The 21,789-nt window shown below is 41.8% G+C and overlaps 1 long non-coding RNA gene across 1 annotated transcript in view; it reads left to right on the plus strand.

Annotated features, from left to right (window-relative positions):
• The window catches only part of LOC142101392 (uncharacterized), a 41,818-nt gene extending 21,733 nt beyond the window's left edge, over window positions 1-20,085 (plus strand). Inside the window, exon 5 of the long non-coding RNA XR_012679000.1 lies at window positions 19,424-20,085. This is a non-coding gene — a long non-coding RNA (uncharacterized LOC142101392). The remainder of the gene's footprint in view (window positions 1-19,423) is intronic.
• The last annotated feature ends 1,704 nt before the right edge of the window (window positions 20,086-21,789 follow it).

Genomic DNA, 21,789 nt, shown 5'->3' on the forward strand with positions numbered 1-21,789 from the left:
CTCAGGTAGGTGAGTTTTAGCCGTATCACGTGCACCAGCTACAGGTCGGGTGTAAGTTTATTTTATTTTTTTTAATGATTATATTATTAATAGTTTTACATTTATTTTATTTTTATATCCAGATTCAAATGGCTGTGCTGGAATGTGGGCAGATGTTCGTGCAAATTGCGTGCGTTTTTTTATTAAACGCAAGTTGCATTCACATTGCGTGTGAGGAATCAGTCCCGCAATGTTTTAACATCTGAGTAAAGCAAAACCAAATATTGTATAAATGTTGTATATGTTGTACGTCTCCCCTCTCTCTATAATAGAGCTGTGAGTTCTGACACTTCTCTCACAAACTTCAACCAATACTGCAGAAGGCTTTATACATCTTATACAATAACAACATCAGTTAATGGCCTCCAATGCTTCTGGGCCGTTACTAACTCCAAATTGTTTGCAACATTTGCAAATTTCCTGAAAGTTAGAAAATGTTAAGAAGAAAATGTAAGACATTTAACAGACGGTCGTTTTGGGGCTTTTTCATATTTAAGCCCTTTTATTTGCTCATGATATAATACACTTGTATTGCACAATATTTTGTAGGTTTGTATTCATTTGAATATATTTGACTGTTAGGATGAATCACTTATACCTAGGACCATATTAAGGATTCAGGCCGTCCTAGGCTAATACACTCGTAGCACCAGGGCCGCCAAAAGGAATATCGGCTTCCCCTCGCTCAGCACCCCCTCACCTGCCTCGCCAGGGTAATACGCGGTAGGTAAAATAAACCCCTCCTTAATCTATAATCAGTCTTTATTCACCCTCCCCCATCAGCATTTATGTTCCTGTGTTCTACTTTTTAAAAGGGTCACAGGAATCTTTGTCACTTATTTTAGTTTTCATTAAAATTAGAAAAGTAAAGCAGAGTGGAGATATGAACCAGCGCTGCTGAGGAGGATGGGGGAGGGGCTGCCATGGCCGCGTCTGTCGCCATCCTTGCTTCTCCTATTCGCTTATCCTCAAGCGCCCGCCCAAGGATGTCTAATTGTCGTCAACCGTTACCATGGAAATACGTCAAGATTAAAACTAGAATGAATTTAAGTTTATACGTCTCAGTCACAGTTTTGCACACTCAAAAATGTTGCGCCCCCTCAAAAGCCTTGCGCCCTAGGCTGCAGACTAGTCATCCTATTGGATAATGAGGCCCTGCTTATAGCTGAGCGATAATTTACTCAAACGATATTAGTTGGGTTATAACCTATACAAGTTTACATCTCACCAGGGCCAGACTGGGACTAAAAATCCGCCCTGGCATTTAAAGCACACAGGTCCACCTCAGGTCCAGATGATAATAATATTACAGTACTTTTTGCAAAGGTCATTGTTATACGGTGTCCCGTGAGATACAAATATATTATACACAGCTTGACTCTCTATTTGCAGCATAGGGCTTATCAGTATCAGATAATGGTATGTACAGGACAGGAAGAGAAATTTGGGGCCTGGTTACAGTGAACTTTTGGGACCCCCCTCCTTAGATGAGTAGCAAAGAAACTGTGCCGCCGCCGCTGTGCGACGGTGCCAAAATAGGTGTGGCCATATTGTGCTGGGGGTGTGGTCAACATGGGGCATTGATACATACATTATAATAAAACATTACATTTATCACACCCTCCCAGACACATTATGACACCCCCAGCTCACTGTCCTTATCTATGCATCTGGTGCTGCTGACGTCCATCAGGGTGGGAACTTCCTGTAGAGTGAGCAGGGAAACTCCTAGTCTCACGAGATTACCAAATGTTGTGAGATTTAGAGCTCCTCAGTTTGATCTGCAGTCTGTGTCCTGTCAGGGGACTGGGAGCAGCTATCAGCTCCCTCCTGCTAACCAGAGCTGGATTAACACTCGGGGGAAACCAGGGTTTTAAAGACAGCAGGGCCCCTATTATGTAACATTGTTATCATTTTAGACAAATACACAGGCAATACTGCGTGCACTACTGTTAGATGCACACAGCTCTGCCTTCACCAGCAGTACGTTGTGAAGCGGGACAACCTCCCAACTGTCCATGCAGTCGGACTAAATCCTGACTAAGCGAGACAGTGACTTAAATTCAGGACTGTCCCACCAGATTCAGGACAGTTGACAGATTCCTGCTCTCTCCTACCTGTCTTGGTCACTTTCACCACCTGTGACTGCTGGTGTCTTTAGCTCAGTTCCTGCTAGTCTTGATCCTGAAATGTTGGATGCCCTATTTTGGGAAAAAAAATGGGTACATGAGATTTAGAAAACTCCAACCAGCCCCGGTGTTAAATCAATAGCACTCACGTTTTGTAATTATGCCTCCCTCAATTCTCAACAATAATAATAATCACATTTAATAAGAAGACCTCTTTCCCTCCAACCAGCCCCAACATTAAATTAACAGTATACCCATTTAACCAAAACCAATCCCCCCCCCCCACTCCAAACAGTCCCAGCAATAAACTAAATAGCATTTACTTTTAATAAATATTTTCCAAAACCATCACCGGCATTAAATAATTCATATTCCCATTTAATAAATAGCCCTCCTCCCCAAAATCAGCCCCATGTTCAATTAATAGCCCCAAACCAGCCCAGCATTAAATTAAAGGCACCTTAAATAATTAGCCCCCACCTACACTCCACCCTTAAATAGCTCACGTCCCACATTTATTTATTTTTTATTTATTTTTTTAAGATCTTTCCTTCCCTTACACACTATATTAACATACTGCGCCCACACACACACACATAATATTAACATACTGCTTCTCGGGAACATACTTGGGATAGCTGCAACATCACTGTTCCAGCTACTGAAGCACTTCTGCTACTGCTGTAAGCCAGCAGGAAAAGTGATCTCTGTGGAGAAATGTCTCGCCAAAAATGACAATTTTCACTGCTGGTCTTCCAGAGATAAAGTTCATAAATAGCAGTGAAACTGCGATAAGCGGTGATATAAAAAATGGTAATTATCATAAAAATAGATCACTTTATCTGATCACTAAGTTTTACCCACATTGCATGATCATTAATAAATAATATACATACACAGTGCTCATTTACTTGCTTACCAATAGTCAGACAATGCAAGTTTAATCTTCACTAACATCCATCCAATGTTTCTCTAGGCTCACTAATGTTCTTATACTGCTCCATGGCAGATTATAATACAGAGGCACAGAGCTGACACATGAAATATTATTTGTACACTAACCTCACCTTATTTTCCTGCTCACAGCACAGGGCACAGTTTGCATGGTGTGTGTGTGAGGTGCCACTGACTGCTCTGCTGTCTGCTTGCTAATACACATACACCCGAAGTCCACGCTGCAGCTGACCACTCCCCCCACGCAGACCATGTGATTACAGCCAGCCAACCAAGCCAGGGAAGTGTGCATATGTTATGAGTCAAACCATATGACTCCTAACAAGAACGCCAGGGAGTGACTGGTCCTGGCTGCAGGTCCATTGGGCTGCCGTGCGGGGGAGGTTCCACATCGAAGAAGTCACCAGCGGAGTGAGCGCTGTGACAGCTGATCGGCCCATCTAGCCATCGGCCCTTCTGGCATTTGCCAGTAGTGCCAGATGGCCAGTCCGGCCCTGCATCTCACCCATCTCTACCCATTAACCTGTCATACATTATCTCATGTGGAGAGGGCAGGTCCTGGTGATTGAGTACAGACAGACAGACAGGTGGGTCGGGTGAGTGTACAAGAAGGCCTTTGCCTTCGACAAAATATTCCAAAAATGAAGTCTGTATTTCAGAAATCTGAAAATAAAATGATGCTGTGTAACAATAGAAGATAAAATGTATTCGTGTTTCCCTAACAAATAATTTTATGTAGCTAAAGAATACTTATACTTAATAAATAAATCTTACAGATAAAACCCCCAGAATAGCAGCGTTATTTTAGGCTTTACAAGGGAAAGTAGGAGGGGGGTGGGATGGGGGGGGTCTGGGCACTTTCAGAGACCTCGAGAGTTTAATTATGGTCAGAACTCAAGACTTTGTAGAGGAGAGGAAATGCCATAGGGTCCGGCTCTCTCCTAACACAGCAAGGTCAGCTGGGGCCGGGAGAGAGCGCTTTACGGAGAATATTAAGTGGCTGCTCCGTATAATGACCGTGTAGAAACTTTGTAAAACGAGCGCAGACCGTCTCACAGACGAGGAGCTGGAGGAGTGGTTGGATGAAGAGGATCCAAAATGTGATTTGTGTAAGAATGGTGATCAGTGATGTACAAAGTGGACTCGTCAACGGCAGCTATTGTGTAGTCCAAACCATCATTCAGTCTATTAAATTTTGCTGTAACTAATGTAATAACATTTATTGTAATTAATACTAATGTGTGGTGTAATACACTCTCACAGCATAGTAGAATATTAAACTTATTACATAGCCCAACTTGTCACATATCACAAACCTCTAAAATGTAAAATATCGTCTCATACACAGATGGTTTTTGTGACATACGAGATCTTTTATGAGACCCATAATCAATAATATAGAACAGTCTATGTAAATGCACATTGGTTAAAGGGGATATAGCTCAGTGGTAGAGCATTAGACTGTAGATCGAAAGGTCCCTGGTTCAAATCCCCTTTGTCATGTTTTGAGGCAGCACAGTGGCTCAGTGGTTAGCACTTCTGCATTACAGCACTGGGGTCATGAGATCAATTCTAGACCTTATCTGTGTGGAGTTTGTATGTTCTTCCCATGTTTGCATGGGTTCTCTCCGGGTACATACTGGTAGGTTAATTGGCTGCTATCAAATTGACCCTAGTCTCTGTCAGTGTCTGTCTGTGTGTGTATGTTAGGGAATTTAGACTGTAAGCTCCAATGGGGCAGGGACTGATGTGAGTGAGTTCTCTGTACAGCGCTGCGGAATTAGTGGCGCTATATAAATAAATAGATGATGATGGTGATTGGTTGGTCAGATTAATATATTGATTACCATGTCACGATGTCAGTGTAGAATAAGATAGTATCTCTTATGTTCTTATCGTATAGACCGAGAGATTAATGTTTAGCATAAGAAATTGTAATGAAAATGTTAAATGCTCATTTAAATATCATTTAGTGCTATGTAGGATGAGTACAGAGAGAATGAATATGCAATTGCTCATTAGTGATAATAAGTTTATAATTACTGTGGAATTTCCACTAATGTTGTGTTACTTAGTAAATATGACACTGAGCACTGACGTTTTTAAACTCTCCTCACCCCCCCAGGGATTTCACGCCCGTTTCGGGGGCCGGGGGGGGGGGGGGGTCTTAGCTGGAAGGGGGTCTCCCAGAAAGAACACAGGCTTAGATTTGAGGTCTTGTGAGGTTTGCAGCTGAGGTGTCTGATCTAAAACAATACTGATAATGGCAGAGATGTTGCACAGTGCTGGGGCCTAAACCTTCAAACAATCTTCAGAAGTGTCAATTAACCCCTGACCCCCAGTACATAGGGATCATGACTGTGTTATCCATCCTTCTAAATATCTTGTTCCACTGAAGTAAAGTTGGTAAAAACAGTGATACATTGGTAGATCGTTATCTCACTAATGACCCGAGGTCAGATGACATCGCTAAAACGTTCCCAATCCGGGCAATGGTAACGTTTCATCCATAGCCCAGACAGTAACCTGCTCAGCAAAGAAATATCACAGTGAGAAGCAAATCTTAGGAATTAGCAGATGAAGTTTGTGCCCAGTTTACAGCAACTCTGTCCTATCTACATATTTCCCTTTGTGTCTAATCATCATCACCATTTATTTATATAGCGCCACTAATTCCGCAGCGCTGTACAGAGAACTCACATCAGTCCCTGCCCCATTGGAGCTTACAGTCTAAATTCCCTAATATACACACACACAGATAGAGAGACAGACAGATAGAGAGAAACTAGGGTCAATTTTGATAGCAGCCAATTAACCTACCAGTATGTTTTTGGAGTGTGGGAGGAAACCGGAGCACCCGGAGGAAACCCACGTAAACACGGGGAGAACATACAAACTCCCCACATATAAGGAATCAAGAATTGAACTCATGACCCCAGTGCTGTGAGGCAGAAGTGCTAACCACTGAGCCACCGGGCTGTCTAATTAATTGGTGAGGTTTTAATCTCCTTATGACTGCTTCTGAATTTGGGGTGCAAACATGCTGTGAATGTACATTTACACAAATGTATTGAGAGGCGTCTGTAATACAAATGGAGACAGCTGACAATCCCTGTATTGATTAAGTAAATGAAGGAGAACATTCAGTGCATCAAATTAGCAAAATGCGGCATGATAAAGGAGAATGGAGGATGCACATTAAACGTGGGCACCTGTGAGATCTATCCCACGATCTGTATATGAAGAACTAGAAACAAAGACCATTGTTGTTTTCACCCAATGACCAGTAGTCTGCAGTGTGTCCAAGAAGCTCAGTGAACTGATAGTAAAACTACGTCACTGAAAGTCTTAACAGGGACTGAAATCCCAATCTTTAACTTCATGGGCCCAATTTTTATTGCCTGCATTTCCCCCGTTATCGCAGTGATAAGGTTTGATGCAATGCGGCCATTTATTAAAAAATCATCCCGGTACAGCGCATCCAAGAAGAGGATGTCCTGCGATGACTTTACTTTTACAATAACTCTGGCATCAGGCATGCACAAAGCCATCTAACGGAGGGGAGAGGAGGACGGCTGGTGTGAGGTTTCCAAGACCCCTCTCAGGATAGGACACAGCGGCTAACACTATCTTCAGATGACATCAGCCATCAGGTCAAGCTTCGAAAATCTAGGCTTGTTAAATTGGCTCAGACTGTAGTCCCCATTGAGAAACAAAGCCTAAAGCAGGAGATATCTGTGATATTTAGGGTCATGATAAATAAACATGTTACTTAAAAATGCCTAATCTGTGTGGAAAAATCATTTTCCATATGGTTTAAGGCTTAATACATAGGCCCCATATAATTTTGGAAGCTATATTTTTCCTCCTGTCTCTAAGGAACCAAAATGAAATCGCTTGTGCGGCTAATGGACTATATCTCCCATGATGCTCAGCCCACATCTGAAAAACTAAAAGTTCTCTACTTCATACCAACACTTTCATATGAAAAGTTGTTTTAGGTTCTACCCTGGAAACTGTCACTTTATAACTACAGGAGAGGAAACAGTCATAACCCGATGCCCCCTGTATAGGGGAACGATGACATAATCCAGACTCCAAAATGTGTCTTAGTAAAAATAACCCAACTTGTCAGACTCAAAGAACGTGTGTACAAATCTATGTGTGCACCAATAATGTTTAGAAATGTTATGCTGGATACAACTGAATATATGTAGATAGTGGTGATAAAGTGGGTACAAGGCCACTGCATGCCCAGACATAGCGTGGTCGGGTGTATGAGCATTAATTAACACACAGTAAAATTGCACCAGGTTCTGTGGACATTGGGCATTTCTACATTGAATTATGATGTATGATTTTGAAGGGATTTGCAATGCAAATGAATAGTAGCTGTCACCCCAAATGGTGCTGATCAAGCTGCTCAGCTTCTGCTGAATGAATAGACCCCATCGTCGTTCCCATATTAGCAGCTCAGAAGAATCAACAACCATGAAACCATCTATCTGCTGCACCGGGATCAGAGGCAGGGCCATCTTTTCCATTGGGCACGATGGGCAGGTGCCCAGGGGCCCCACAGGCAAGGGGGCCCCATAGACAGGGCTCTTAAGTAAAATAAATAATCCTGCAAATATATCTCTATCTATCTATCTATCTATCTATCTATCTATCTATCTATCTATATATATATGATACACATATATAGAGGTAGGGGCCCCGCTGCACTGCTTTGCCTGGGGGCCCATAATGTTGTTAAGGTGGCCCTGATCAGAGGTGACCTTGGCATCAACCATTCAAGGCTAATATGGTAGATACGAAGCAGAAATGGCAGCAGCGTGATGGTGCCAATCTATAGGGGCATCTAGGGACCGAGCGATAACAAAGTCTTCCCCTCATCCAGCGTCCTGTATCTTACCATATCCACATAGTATTCCTGATAAGGGATTTACCCAACACTGTAAGAGGGTCCCGAAAAAGGGATAAATCACAGACCTCCAGAAAAACACTTCCACCTACGAGGGGTAAATGAAGGAAGAGACGAGAAGGTTCTGGAGACATCAGAAGGAATAAATAAAAAATGTTAGTTGTTCTAATTAATGGTAGATGTAATTATGGCTAAAGTGATGATATTTATCTGGAGTGAGCAGCACATTAATATATGAGGCAGATTGTGTTGGGGGTGAGAAAATTTTATTAGACAGCAGAATTCCGGGGCCCATCCTGTCTGATCGTTCAGGACCGCAATAAAACCGCAATGATTCCTGTGCTGCTGTCCTTGCGTGTTTCAAACGGGTGTCTCTTATTAACCAGTGGATCTGGTTGGCCTAAAAGGGGACTCTCTAAGAATCTCATTCAGATTTGGATGTACCCCACAGTGATCGTGTACAGTACGCATCTATGTATTCCACATATATGCAAAAAATAGTGATACGTCCATATCCATAAATTTACATGTTGTTGACTTGCGGCCACACACGCCTGGGGACGGGCGCCGGCGGGTAAATGTTGGTTGAGTACTGTAAGGCTGCGTTCACGTAATTGCAACATATTTGGTCATGGACGGCTTTTTTCCGATGCGCCTATTAGGAGCTGTGTGTCTGGCGGATAATGGCGGCTGGAGCATCGATACAAAAAGATGATGGGGATGCCGCTGTTTTTTAACTGAACGCATCTTGAGATGCATCTGACTCGACATATACAAGTCCACACTTTTGTTGCATGCAATTATTGCTCTGTACAAATGCGGAAATCTCTAGGTGACCCCACAGTGAGGAATCTCTGGCTATGGGTTTATATGGCAACATCAATCGTAAACTTCTTACCTGAAATAAAAGATTTATGTCCATACACAATCGGGCTGTAGTTCTGTGTCACATGACATAAGAATTTGGGAGCAACAACGAACCTTGTAAGGGGTTTATTTCAGTGATTGGGGTGCACTAATAAGGGTGGAATCCTTGCGCTAGCCCCTGTGGGTAGTCCAGTGGTTCCTCTCCTTGTCAACCTACAGAGGTGAATTATTGTCATTATCTTTCTTCTGAAACTAGATGACTTAATCTGGTTATCTGCAAGACACATCCAACATGGTAATATATGTACTATGTATGTCCTTCACACACGGATCAGTCCTCCACAAATAATTATATCCACAGAAAATGATAATACAGTCACGTTTATTGGAAACACCTAGACCTTATTTTGTAAATTGTTTTATCCAGACACAGGTGATTTTATTATCTGCATTTGCGACCCCCAACCACCCTTGTGTCTACATTTATATTTGGCAGTAAAGTTTTTTATTTTTTTTTTAAAAAAAGTCAGTTTATTGCCAATGTGATACATATCCTATATTATCACTAGGATCGAACATATAGATGCAATCAGTACACCATATACAGCTGCACACTGTCCTAGGATAATGTAGGCTATTTTGCAGAGGTGGGAATTTCTGGGATGTTCTGGTGATAAATAATCATGCTTTGTGTTGCTATTCGGCAATTGGTAAATTCTACAAGTTGATGAAATGTGGCCCCAGATCCTCCCTGAATTACTGTCAGATTTGTTTGTTGTAGCGTGTTAATGTCTGCTGATAGATTATTACAGATCGGTGACTCTTTCTCTGGTTAAATGTATTATTTTAACTCATACTAGCCTACTTTCAGCAAGTTCTTTCCGGGAGAGGGGCGTGACTGGATGGCGGGAGGGGGCGGGGCGCAGCCAAAAGCGTCATTTTGGCCCCGCACCCTGTGACAACAATGCCGTTTTGTCGCAGGAGCGGGGCCAAAATGACGCGATTCACCGCAAATCGTGTCATTTTGGGAAGGCAGTTGCGGGATGCGGGAGACTTGCCTGCTCTCCCGGGAGTCCATGAGACCGACCCGAATTTCGTGAGTCTCTCAGACAGTCCGGGAGAGTTGGCATATATGTTTTAACTTATTACTGAGATAAAGATAATGCGTGGTTCTTTAGAAGGTTAGAGCCACCCATGCGGCCTATGAAGTGTATCAGATTGGCTATCACTGGTCTAAAAGCAATACTTCTGCAGCAATGCTCCGCCTACTGTCATTTTGGCCCCTCCTACTCACAATTAGGTCCTGGCTATAAAATGCAAATATATTACTTGTTATAAAATAATATGTATTTTATATCAGAGATGCAATGCTCTCATTCCCACCATTACTCGCTCTTGTACAGCGTTGTGTGATACATTTTTTCTAAATGCCTGTATTGTGCAGTGTTGTACTGTAATTACAGGGCACGCAAAAAGTAATTAGATATTTACTGAGAACCAATTTCATCCCTACAGCGAGCCGTCACCCAATTCTTTCCAGCTTCATCATGAACAGAGGAGCTGAATGACACAAGTGCGAGGAGAGGGGGGGACGATCGTTCACGGCTATAGCTGGAAAACAGAAACTTTGAGCAAGGTCCGGAAATAAAGCTCGGAGAGAGTTTATTATGTACAAAGATCTCGTCTCTTCCTGTTTTACACATTGTCTGAAATTCTACGTAATTATAGCAGCATCTCCCATCACCAACATGACTTCTAATGTGCTCACTGCCTGCTCACCACGGAGGCCGCCATCTTCTTGTAGTCTGGTTTTCAGGAGGATCACGTAGAGCTGACTTCCAGGCACCAGCTCACACAAAGGCTCAAAAGGTTTAAAGAGTCAGTTTTAGGAATTAATTTATGAAGAGTTTCATTTCATATCAGAAATTCACCCTTGGGCTGAATACATTTATATGAAAATTCTGCTATCACATCACCAAGAAGAATACATTTCCCAGTAATATTGTTGGTTCATATTGAAATTATTTGCTGCTTTCATAACAATTTGGAGCAGAGCTCATAAAATCTAAGCCGACTCTGTGACAGACAGACAGACCGACTATAAGATACATCCGGATCGCTGTATTCAGACAGGTACTAAACAGGTCCACTCTGAATCTACCACACGACACATATTTCAAGACTTTTCTCAGCAATATGTAAAAATAATAACTAAACCCCCACATATAACAACTTAATCAAAAGCTTCACTTTCTGGGGTTCTCTGCTCAGTTTAGTTCCCATTTTCTCCACCTCTTTTCTCTGACTTACAAAGAGCGCAGACCGGCATATTCATCATTATATTTCATATTCATCTTTGTACAGTATTCTCTTCTCCAAGTGACTTTGTGAAGTCGATCCAGTGTCTTAAATGTGCCAACTAAACACTGACTTTCAGGAATGACAAATTAAAGATGTTATCGGCTGAGAAACCAAATGTTGTAGCAGCAAAATTCTTATTCAACCTTAAACACGTTTGTTTGATTATATTCTTAGGATGTGCTGGGTTCTAGCTATGATCTTCGGCTGTAACTGACTTTCGTGGTGACTCCCAGCTGGTAACTTTCCTAATGTGTAAAATGGTTTTATAATTTTAAGTATTTGAAGTAGCAAGTTAGTTACTCTGCTTTTACTAGTTTATTTACCTTTACATCACTTTGAATTAACATTTTCTTAAATACTACGTGATTGCATATGTATATAATATATATATATATATATATATATATATATATATATATATTAATCAGTATAATATACACTGCCAAATGTGCATAATATCAAGCACCTAACCATGCAGTCCCCATTTGCATACTTTTGTGATACAAAATGGGTCGTTCTGAAGAGCTCAGTGACTACCAGCGGGGTACTGTGATATTATTATTATTATTATTAATTTTTATTTATAGGGCGCCACAAAGTATCCATAGCGCCGTACAAGGACAAACAATGGCACAGTACAAGGTGAAACAGCACAGTACAAGTAACAGTAAGCACTATAACTCTGGGGGCTCAGGCACAGCATGAAAGAGAGGGAGGGAGGGGAAAAGTGAGTATAGGCAGGTAACTATGGCCCAAGAGGGTGGGCACGGATGACAGGTTGAGAGTCACTGAGGGGAGCGGAGAGAAGCGAGAGGAGACAGAGGGCAGAGGGACTGAGAGGAGGTGAGCTGAGTAGCTGGAGAGCGCAGTTAAAAGTGATGGAAACAGAAGGTAGGAGAGCCCTGCTCAAAGGAGCGAACAATCTAAAGGGAGGGATGCCACCTTTGCAATAAGACGGTTCATGAAATTTCAGCCCTGCTGGATATTCCACGGTCAACTGTAAGTGATACTAAGTTGAAGCGTTTAGGAACAACAGCAACACAGCCACGAAGCGGAAGACCACGTAAAGTCACAGAGCGGAGTCAACGACTGCTAAGATGGATGGGGCGTAAAAGTCGCCAACGCTCTGCTGATTCCATAGCTGAAGAGTTCTGAACTTCCACTGGCATTAATGTAAGCACAAACACTGTGCGGTGGGAGCTTAATGGATGGGTTTCCATGGCTGAGCAGCCTCACACCACCAAGACCAATGCCAAGCGTCGGATGGAGTGGTGTGAAGCACACCGACACTGGACTGTGGAGCAGTGGAAACGTGTTCTGTGCAGTGACTGTCGAAGTCGTATAATTGGATGAACGAAAGTATATTGGTTAATATTGTTTTATCGTGCGATTGCATTCAGTATGCCAACTGCGATCGCACAGTAAAATACGCACTCTCCCACTCGCACTACAACATTTAGTTATTTTTATATTTCATATTTATAATGATTCCAATCCACAGTGATTTATGAGCAGATTGTATTTAGTTTATTATTAGTTTGTATATTATGATTATATGTACGCTTTAGTGTTATTTAAGGTTCAGGTTATAGGAAAAGTGTCATGTCTGATATCATTTTAATCCCCTATTCATCAGCAGTTGTCCGGTTCATTCGCCGAAGAGATCGCACATTGCATACTGTAGTTAGTGATGTTAGGGAATAAATACTTAAAAGTGATACTGACTGTAATATATAAATAGACTCGCTTAAACTGGTTTCTGGGTGGGAGAATCATCTGGAATGCTGACCCTCAGCCTTGGAGGGGGTTGTTTGAACTGGCCTATGACCTGTTTACACTGGACCCACCTGAAGCCTGGACCTATAGAAGGAAGCCACGTCATCTGCATTGTTCTCTCTGTAACACTGAGTGTATATAATAACAGCTCTCACTGGCACTGGCCTCAGTCTACTCTGACCACAGTATTCTGGAGTGAAATACAGTTCGCTGGTGCCAGTGGGAGCGCGTGTGTATTTATCTTTTGGTATTGGCTGTACTGTATTATAATTATGTATTGAACTGTTAAATTTTACATCTGCTAAAATAAATTACTTTGTGCTTTGGAAATACAATACAATCGTTTATGCAATGCTTATTTGAAAACGATAGAATTACTTTAATATGACAAATCACGCTTCTCTGTTTGGTGGTCAGATGGGCGAGTCTGGGTTTGGTGGGTGCCAGGAGAACGTTACCTGCCTGACTGCATTATGCCAACTGTGAGGTTTTGGTGGAGGAGGGATAATGGTATGGGGCTGTTTTCAGGGTTTGGGCTAGGCCCCTTATCTTCAGTGAAGGGCAATCTTAATGCTTCAGCATACCAAGTCATTTTGGACAACGTTATGCTTCCAACTTTGTGGCAACAGTTTGGGGAAGGCCCTTTCTTATTCCAACATGACTGTGCCCCAGTGCACAAAGCAAGGACTACAAAGACGTGGTTTGATGAGTTCGGTGTGGAAGAACTTGATTGACCCCACAGAGCCCTGACCTCAACTCCATCGAACATCTTTGGGATGACCTGGAACGAAGATTGTGAGCCAGACCTTCTCGTCCAACATCAGTGTCTGACCTCATAAATGCTCTACAGAATGAATGGGCACAAATTCCTACAGAAACACTCCAACATCTTGTGGAGCCTTCCAAGAAGAGTGGAAGCTGTTATCACTGCAAAAGGGGGACCAACTCCATATTAAAGTATATGTATTTGAATACAATGTCATTACAGTCCCTGTTAGTGTAATAGTCAAGTGTCTGAATACTTTTGTTGATATAGTGTATATATATTGCAGTGTTGTGGACCTAGCAATGCTATGTACACTGTATATACAGTGTGTGTATATATATATATATATATATATATATATATATATATATGTGTGTGTGCTTGTGTGTGTAATATATATATATAATGTATATGGCAGACAAAAGGCTATCACCACTACTGTGAATGAAAGTCTGTCAGTCCAGAGGAGACATCAGGGCCATTTAATTTTGCAGGGAAGTCTGTGATATGAATGCAATGACATCACCTAGTGGAGGGCAGCGGAGGTCACCGGAGGGCAGCGGAGGGTGGATCCTCATTGGCCCTCTCCTGCTGGCCAGCGGTATTAGATCCATGACACTAGGATCTTATTGATCCAGCTGTATCAGTGTTTGTTAGATCCACTTTATACTAAATCCAAGAATACTAAAGGTTGGACTCATCCATCGCAATCGTCCTCGACTGATGATAATAATAACGAAGAAGAAGTATTGGAAAAGTATAAAACAAAACTGACAAAAGCGTGGATATTGGTAAAGTTATGATTGTGTGGGGAGAACCTTCGGTCATAAAACAGTATTTTGATTACAATCATCAGTAACATCTGCAACAAAGTTTTTACAGCAATTAAGATACAATATTTTTTGTTCTCTCCACAATAAGCTGTTGTTAAATAGAAGTAAATGTTTCTGGCTTGGTGACACCTGCTATATATTATGTACCCAGTGTCTGACGTACATTACAGAGTTATAGGGACACATTGCTAAAACACAATAATATGCAATATGATAATATGTATCATTTATGTCCACAGCGCCAGTAAACATTCTCTCGCAGCAATGGCCCCCGATCCCGGATATCATACAGTTATATGTACATATGTTACTGTGATGAGAGTGGGGTAACGGGCACTGTTAGTGAAGGTTATACCCGCCTGAGACCCCCTCTCACGTTGCATTTCCCCTTAGTATTTACATCCAAGATTTCATAGGCACCGGTGATAACTGTTAGATGTAGCTGACAATGGGGGTCCTGCTTGCTCCTCGCCATTGTTCATCTCCTACTCAGCAGCAGACTGCTACCAATAAGCCAAAACAGAAGACTGCAGTAATGTAAGAGGTGCAGAGGCCGCCCCTAATTCTGCACACACAAATGTGTTGGATAACGAAACATGTGTTCTGATTACCCCTCTATAGACACAGCTGCTTGCAGGGGTCATGCTGACAGATGTAGTGCAACAGATGAAGTGACAAAGTTTACTCTATAAAGACTTTTCCCGCAGATCACCTGCAGGTAATCGGTTACAGCGTTAGACTTCGGCAAAGTGTCCATTTACTTGTAACCAGATCCAGTCTGCATTATCCTTGTACCGGCTCCTGCAGAAGACATGTTTTGTTGGGTTCCTCGCCATCTTTAAATGGTTATGAAGTAGCCTTTAATCATTTTTAGAGCAGGATTTGTAACGCAGAACTGATGCATTATTCATGAGCAGATAAAATATAGGATTAATTGTGCCGTTACATGAGAAGCGGATCACGTATCCGCTGGGTCACTTAAACATGTTGTACCAATCTGTTACAATTTATAGAACTGAGCTTCCTGCCCCATCCATGCGTCTCCCTGCAGATGTGTTCAATAAATATTACATAGTCAGGTGAGGTAAATGTAATATGTGATCGGGCCCCAGTCACACCGGGGCACAAATAGGAGTAATGTCTCCCAGCAGGACGGTGGCAGGTCAGGGGGAGCGTAATATATTGTTTAATGTATCCAGATTGTGGACTGTGAGAGAGATGTAGATATATATCTCTTTCTTTCCTGTACACTGGTATCTGGACAATAAACACTTTATTAGTCTCACTCTCACTACCAGTGTATAGGGACCCCCTAACTCTTTGCTGACCTGTGTGTCTTCCTCCCCAAGATTTCCCTTATTCAGGGGCACTTTGTCCATACTCCTTACCAGGACTTTATCCCGATAGGATAGCGAGATCGGAGTTATTGGCGCCATAGAGTGCGATCAGAGTTATTTCTGTGTTCCAGAACTATCTAGTGATCTTCTTTGTTTTGCCTTTGAGGATAAATGTTTGTCAGTTTAATAGTTTTCTCAGTCTGTGAGCAAATCATAGGCATCGGTAAATAGACAGCATTTGTCAGGGTTCAAAATTGTGACAGAGAGATATAAACAAAAAATTTAAAATATAAGAGAATAGTTGTTTTCCAAAGTAAAAATAAAATATAAAAGACGAATTTAGCGAGGTTTTCTAGAAGTATTCAAATGGTAAAGGCTGAAAACAACAACATGTTATCTTTGAGCAGACAGTTGAGGATAACGTGTAGAGAGAGAAGGATGACAACAGGCGCAGAAGGTGTGGCCACTCCTCCCGCTTTATATCGTCATGACCAGTGGCGCTCGTTGATGCCTCCATTCTGATTTTAATCAAAACAAAATAAGTGACAGAGATGGCAATGACCCTTTTAAAATTCCTAAGTATTGGGAACATAAACATTGGTTGGTGGGTGAGGGAATCCAAATTTGAAATGAAGGATGTTTGTTCTTACCTACAGCATATATTAGCCTGGCGTGGAGCGCGAGTGGACGTTATGATTGTAGTAACCTAGGGGAAATTTGAACCTTATAATCAGGCCCTGGCTAATCATAGACTATAAACGCTACAAATACGCATCATACTGCAGAACGGCGAATCAGAAGCGTCGCTTGGAGGTTGTATTACCAGAACTTCGCACCTCTGCGTGTTCCTCCACAAAGTCCCATTCGTGTGACGTTTCGCACAGTTCCGCTCATATCGACCATACGGCGCAGTAATTGTACAACTCATGAGATCCATTTATATCTATGGATTCATTAAGAATCATCCAGCTCGTTCCTCGCCCATTTAATCCCAGTATGTCAATCAACCGAGAATTAACAACAACAATCTCCCTTGGAAGGAGCTCTGTGATTACAGGTCTCTTGTTTTTATACCGGAAGAAACAAATCCTTAATTCCTTTGCAAAATAAAATCAGGATTTTTTGCATGTCGGTGTGATCAGCTGTGATCTAATGGGCTCTTGTGAAAACCACCTACAGCAACGTCTTCCAATCTCGCCGGTCACAAGATTAGACGCTTCTCAAGTTATCATCTTGGGAAATTTCTTTCAAGGAAATGACTACAAAGGGTTGTTTTAGAGCATCCTACTGTGCACCCTACTGTGTTTTTTTAATAAGGAAAGTCACCCAGCCATAGAGGTGCATCCTATTCTGCATGGCTGAGAGTCTAGCAGCAGGTGCTCGATGGAGTGGCTACGACTCTCTCATTTCCAGACCCATAATATCACTCTTAGGTTTTGCTGACTGATGTATGTTGATTTATAATCATTTAGCTAAAGACCTGCGAAGATTATCAATTGTTTTATTCTCGTCTAGCAGCGATCGTGTTGTACTGAACTGTCTGCTACAATGTAACAGCACACTGACATGTTCATATTATATTTAAAACACAATGTAACTAACTGGATAAAGTTTATATTCTAGGGTATAGTTTTGCACGGTGTTGTAAATAGATATTTAACAGACTAATAAAAAGAGGGAGGATATTGGGGGTTATCCTCCTTGTTTAAGTGACATTACTGGTACTAGTACAAAATAACTATAACAGATGGTGTTTCCCTGAACGTTTAATATAGTAAATCGCTAACTCGCATTCAATATAAAGAAGTACAAAAGTGGGGCGCAGAATGTGTGACAGAGAGTGATGGATGTGAATCAGGGGTTCCTTGCTAAAATAAAGTATCCATAATGCAAATAACACAGACAAAGAAAAAATAAATAACAGACCAAACCCAGACACAATAACAGTATTAAATAAATAATGCAATAAAAAATAATGGTAATGGTAATAATGGCAACGGATTTAATGAAGAAATCAGTAAACAAATAACGATTACCGTACAAATGAGAATTAATATTATTAAAATGGTACAAATTATTAATGATTAGGTTTTATTTATCAATCATTCATTCTTAGGTTGATTTGTGTTTGTATCTAACTATTGGCATCAGCGGACAGTAGTCGGCTATAGGGCGTAAGCTCCAGTTTTATTGCATAGTTTCAGTAGATATAAATATCTCCGTATGGAGACAACGCACTATAGATATTAGACCAGGACCAGGGGCAAATGCAGGATTTGTAGTGGGCGTGACCAGCATGCATGGGGGCGTAGCTATAATTTTAGACCTTGCTCAGCTGCTCTCCAACTCTCCCTATCCCTATAATATACATGGGCAATGCTGCGTGTACTACTGTTAGGTGCACGCAGCTCTCCCTTTTCAAGCAGAGTCATATGAAGCGGGTGCAGGGTCCAGTCTTCTCAATTATACAGTGCCCCAGGCTTGGAGGGGGTTTCCATGCACTAGGAAACCCCCCCCCCCTCCTCGGTTTGCCTATGAAGACTGACATCTTCTGTCCCTCACATCTTCTGTAACAACCACGCTTCTCCCCCTAGGGATAATCTTGTTTCATACCTCCCAACATTTATAAAGACAACAATTGGGGCCCCGCCCCAGATCTGCACAAACTCCGCCCCCAATCATAATAATCTTTTCCTATTCTGCCATTATTTTTGTACGATTTATAAAGTGAAAGTAAGTGTCTAAGTGGTTGGTTTGGTGACACTCGGGTCTCCTTTGCACTGGTTTTATAAGTGTCACCAATAATACAGCTTGCGGTAAATAAGGGTCTGCGATGTATGAAGTAGATGGAGGGGCCCTGAGCAACGCAGGGGCTGGTGGGGGTTCATATATAGATGGGGGGAGGGGAGACATATGTATAGATGTGGTATTAGGTGGGGGATCACATGACCTATGAATCTGGCTTCCAATAGCAGTATCCAGTGAATACTGAAGGTGGCTAACCCGCTGGCTGATGCCCTCCGCCCATGCAGCCGTTAGACGGTACTCCTTCCGCTGGGAATACAGATGTTACTTTGCAATCTCTGCTGGCACCACAGGGAAATACTGGAGGAAGCCCCAGGTACGTATTCCAGGCTGCAGTGGGGTAGTTGTCATTACTGAATGTGTATAATAATGTCCCGACCGAATTCACTACAACCTCATAATCCCTAATCAACTAAAACAAGTGCAGCGATGCCTTTGCTCTGTGATGCCAGTGTATTCATATACAAATGATATGATTTATTCATTGTAATTGCAAAGTACAGCAAATATTTGCACACCGGGGGGCGCTGTTCCATTGCCGCACAGCTGGGATCATTTTGTAATAAAGCAACTTCCAAGTTACACCTTTAGTGATGGATTATTTGGTTTTAAAACTCATTTGTTTCTTTCAGGGAAGCAATTTTCCTCTGCACTCCTCACTTTCCCAGCCTGGAAATTACTCATGTGAAGAGCTGACAATCTACTATATCAATGCCGATATAAATGATGTGTGATTGAATATCACCCATGTATTGATGTTGTTACAAAGCAAGGAAAAATATATTTCAAACTGTATACTGGGATTGAGCAAAGAAGCAAATTACAGCCAGACGTAGCTCTGACCGCCCAGCGTTAGCCGCGCCGCCACCATTTTGCCTCACATTCGCCTCCAGCTGCGCTCAGTTCATAACCTCGTAAGAGAGACGTGTTGATGGGATTAAAGAGACCGTCCTGGGTTACAAAGTGCCGCTCTTTTTATTTTTCTATCTTTACAGCGTAATTCCTCAGATGGAAGCGAAAAAATATATATATTTCCAGCGTGGCAAAAACAATTTTGGACATAATTAAATTGAAATTGGTAGATAAAAAATGAGATTGTGCAAAGACTGTTGGTTTACAGCCAGAAGTATCTGGGTGTGCGGAATCCATGACAACAGTGCGGGAAGTTGCATGTAATACTATTATCCTACAAATCCGCTACTGAATGCTAATGTATCTATACTGAGGGAATCAGCTTCACATCTTGAGATGAAATTAATATACATCTAACCCAGATCTGCTCTAACTCTTCTCCTATAACCAAGGACGCTGACTTAGGACTCTGCGATTTCATGCGGCATCTCGGCTTTTATAATGATGAACATTTTTAGAAAATTGTTTTATTAAATCATCAGTAGATATGTACTGCGACTTTCCTCTCTTCTTTTAAAATAAATAATAAGTATGAATTGTTTGACACTATGACGATATGCCAGGCATAAAAAAACGTAAAATATGACTTATATTACCCGGGATCCCCAAGTACTGTATACAACGGTCGCATACAGACTTTGGATATATTAGTTGTACGATCTTCATTTATGTTTCTGTACCGAAAGATCACCCTTTCTATCACTTTGGGGGGAAATTTCTGTGTACAGTGTGTGAACGAACTATAGAACTATACATAACTACAAAACTATTAAGGAGAAACAAAGAGTAAATATTTTCCAGGACAAACCATGTTACAATGCAAGGGGTGCAAATTTAATTTATTATTTTGCACATAAGATATACTTGCCAAATTTGGAGATCACCCCTCCAGGAGTTCTCCAATGTTTGCCGTGTGATTAGGCCCCGCCTCCTGCTATACAATACCAATTTTGGCCTATTATGACAGGAGGCGGGAGCAGGATGACTCAATTAGCCCCACCCCTATCCACTTCACCAAAGAGGTGGTTGCTCTGCTCTCGCTGGAGCCCTGGAGTACTCCCAAAAATTCGTGAGTCTCCCGGACATTTCGGGAGTGTAGTCAACTATGATGTAAGGTAAATACCGGCTGTTTTCCATGTAGAGCACAAATACTTGATAGCTTTATTTTTACACTAAAATGTAAAGTTGATCTAGGACATGTCCTACCCCAACTATAAATCTGTCCTCACAGTTTATATTAACCTCCCCCTCTAATGCAACATGGTTTTCAATAGGTACAAAGTTACTCCTTTTTATGCTTTGCTCTCCTTAATGACTCAGCCTCTTGTTATCAGTTATTATCCGGACAGGGGGATTTTAGACATTTTCTGTTTGGCCGCTTCTATTTTTGGAAGAATATTATTTTGTGTAAAACAAAATGTGGATCACAGAGAGGGAGAAAAGGGATCAATTAGTATAACAATGGAATTGTGCCAATTACTGCCTGCAGAGAGCTGATCTCTGCTCGCCCTTCGTCTGATTCCTTCATTGTGTTAATACTTCGTTCCAGCCGTCATCTTGTTCCAAACTGGTCTGGAAGCTCTGAGACACAAATGTTATGTCTTCTCTCAAGTAAATACAATGAGACAAAAATATTTGTGACCCTTCATGTTAGGAATATTGAGCGGTAATTATGTCTTTAAGAGAATTATAAGAAGAATAACTTCCCGGGAGCAAAAAACCCCAGGACTATCTCTGTGAAAAAGGTTGTTGTAACCAGATCACCTAGTCCGCCAATGGTTATGGGGTGCCCAAAACTCTGAATGAGTGGCATCATGCCTCTCGTCCAGTGTGGAGCCCTCACATGGAGCGCCGGCTGTGGTGCTGAGCTATGATGCCAAGCTGGGGTGTGGGGGGTACAATGTCCAAGGGGGGTTGGCGCTACTTCCGATTGGCCAGGGGGTGTTCCCTAGGTCGTCCCCAGGGCTTACACTGGCCCTGAATGTAACTCTGGACCCGGGTGCCAGTGTTATAAGTTGTCATCCTCAGTCCTAGATACTAAGTAATAATATAGAACTAGTATCCAGCACTCTGAAGGCTAGATTTA

Source organism: Mixophyes fleayi, chromosome 9 (genome assembly GCF_038048845.1).
Source record: "Mixophyes fleayi isolate aMixFle1 chromosome 9, aMixFle1.hap1, whole genome shotgun sequence".
Classification (NCBI taxonomy): Eukaryota; Metazoa; Chordata; class Amphibia; order Anura; family Limnodynastidae; genus Mixophyes; species Mixophyes fleayi.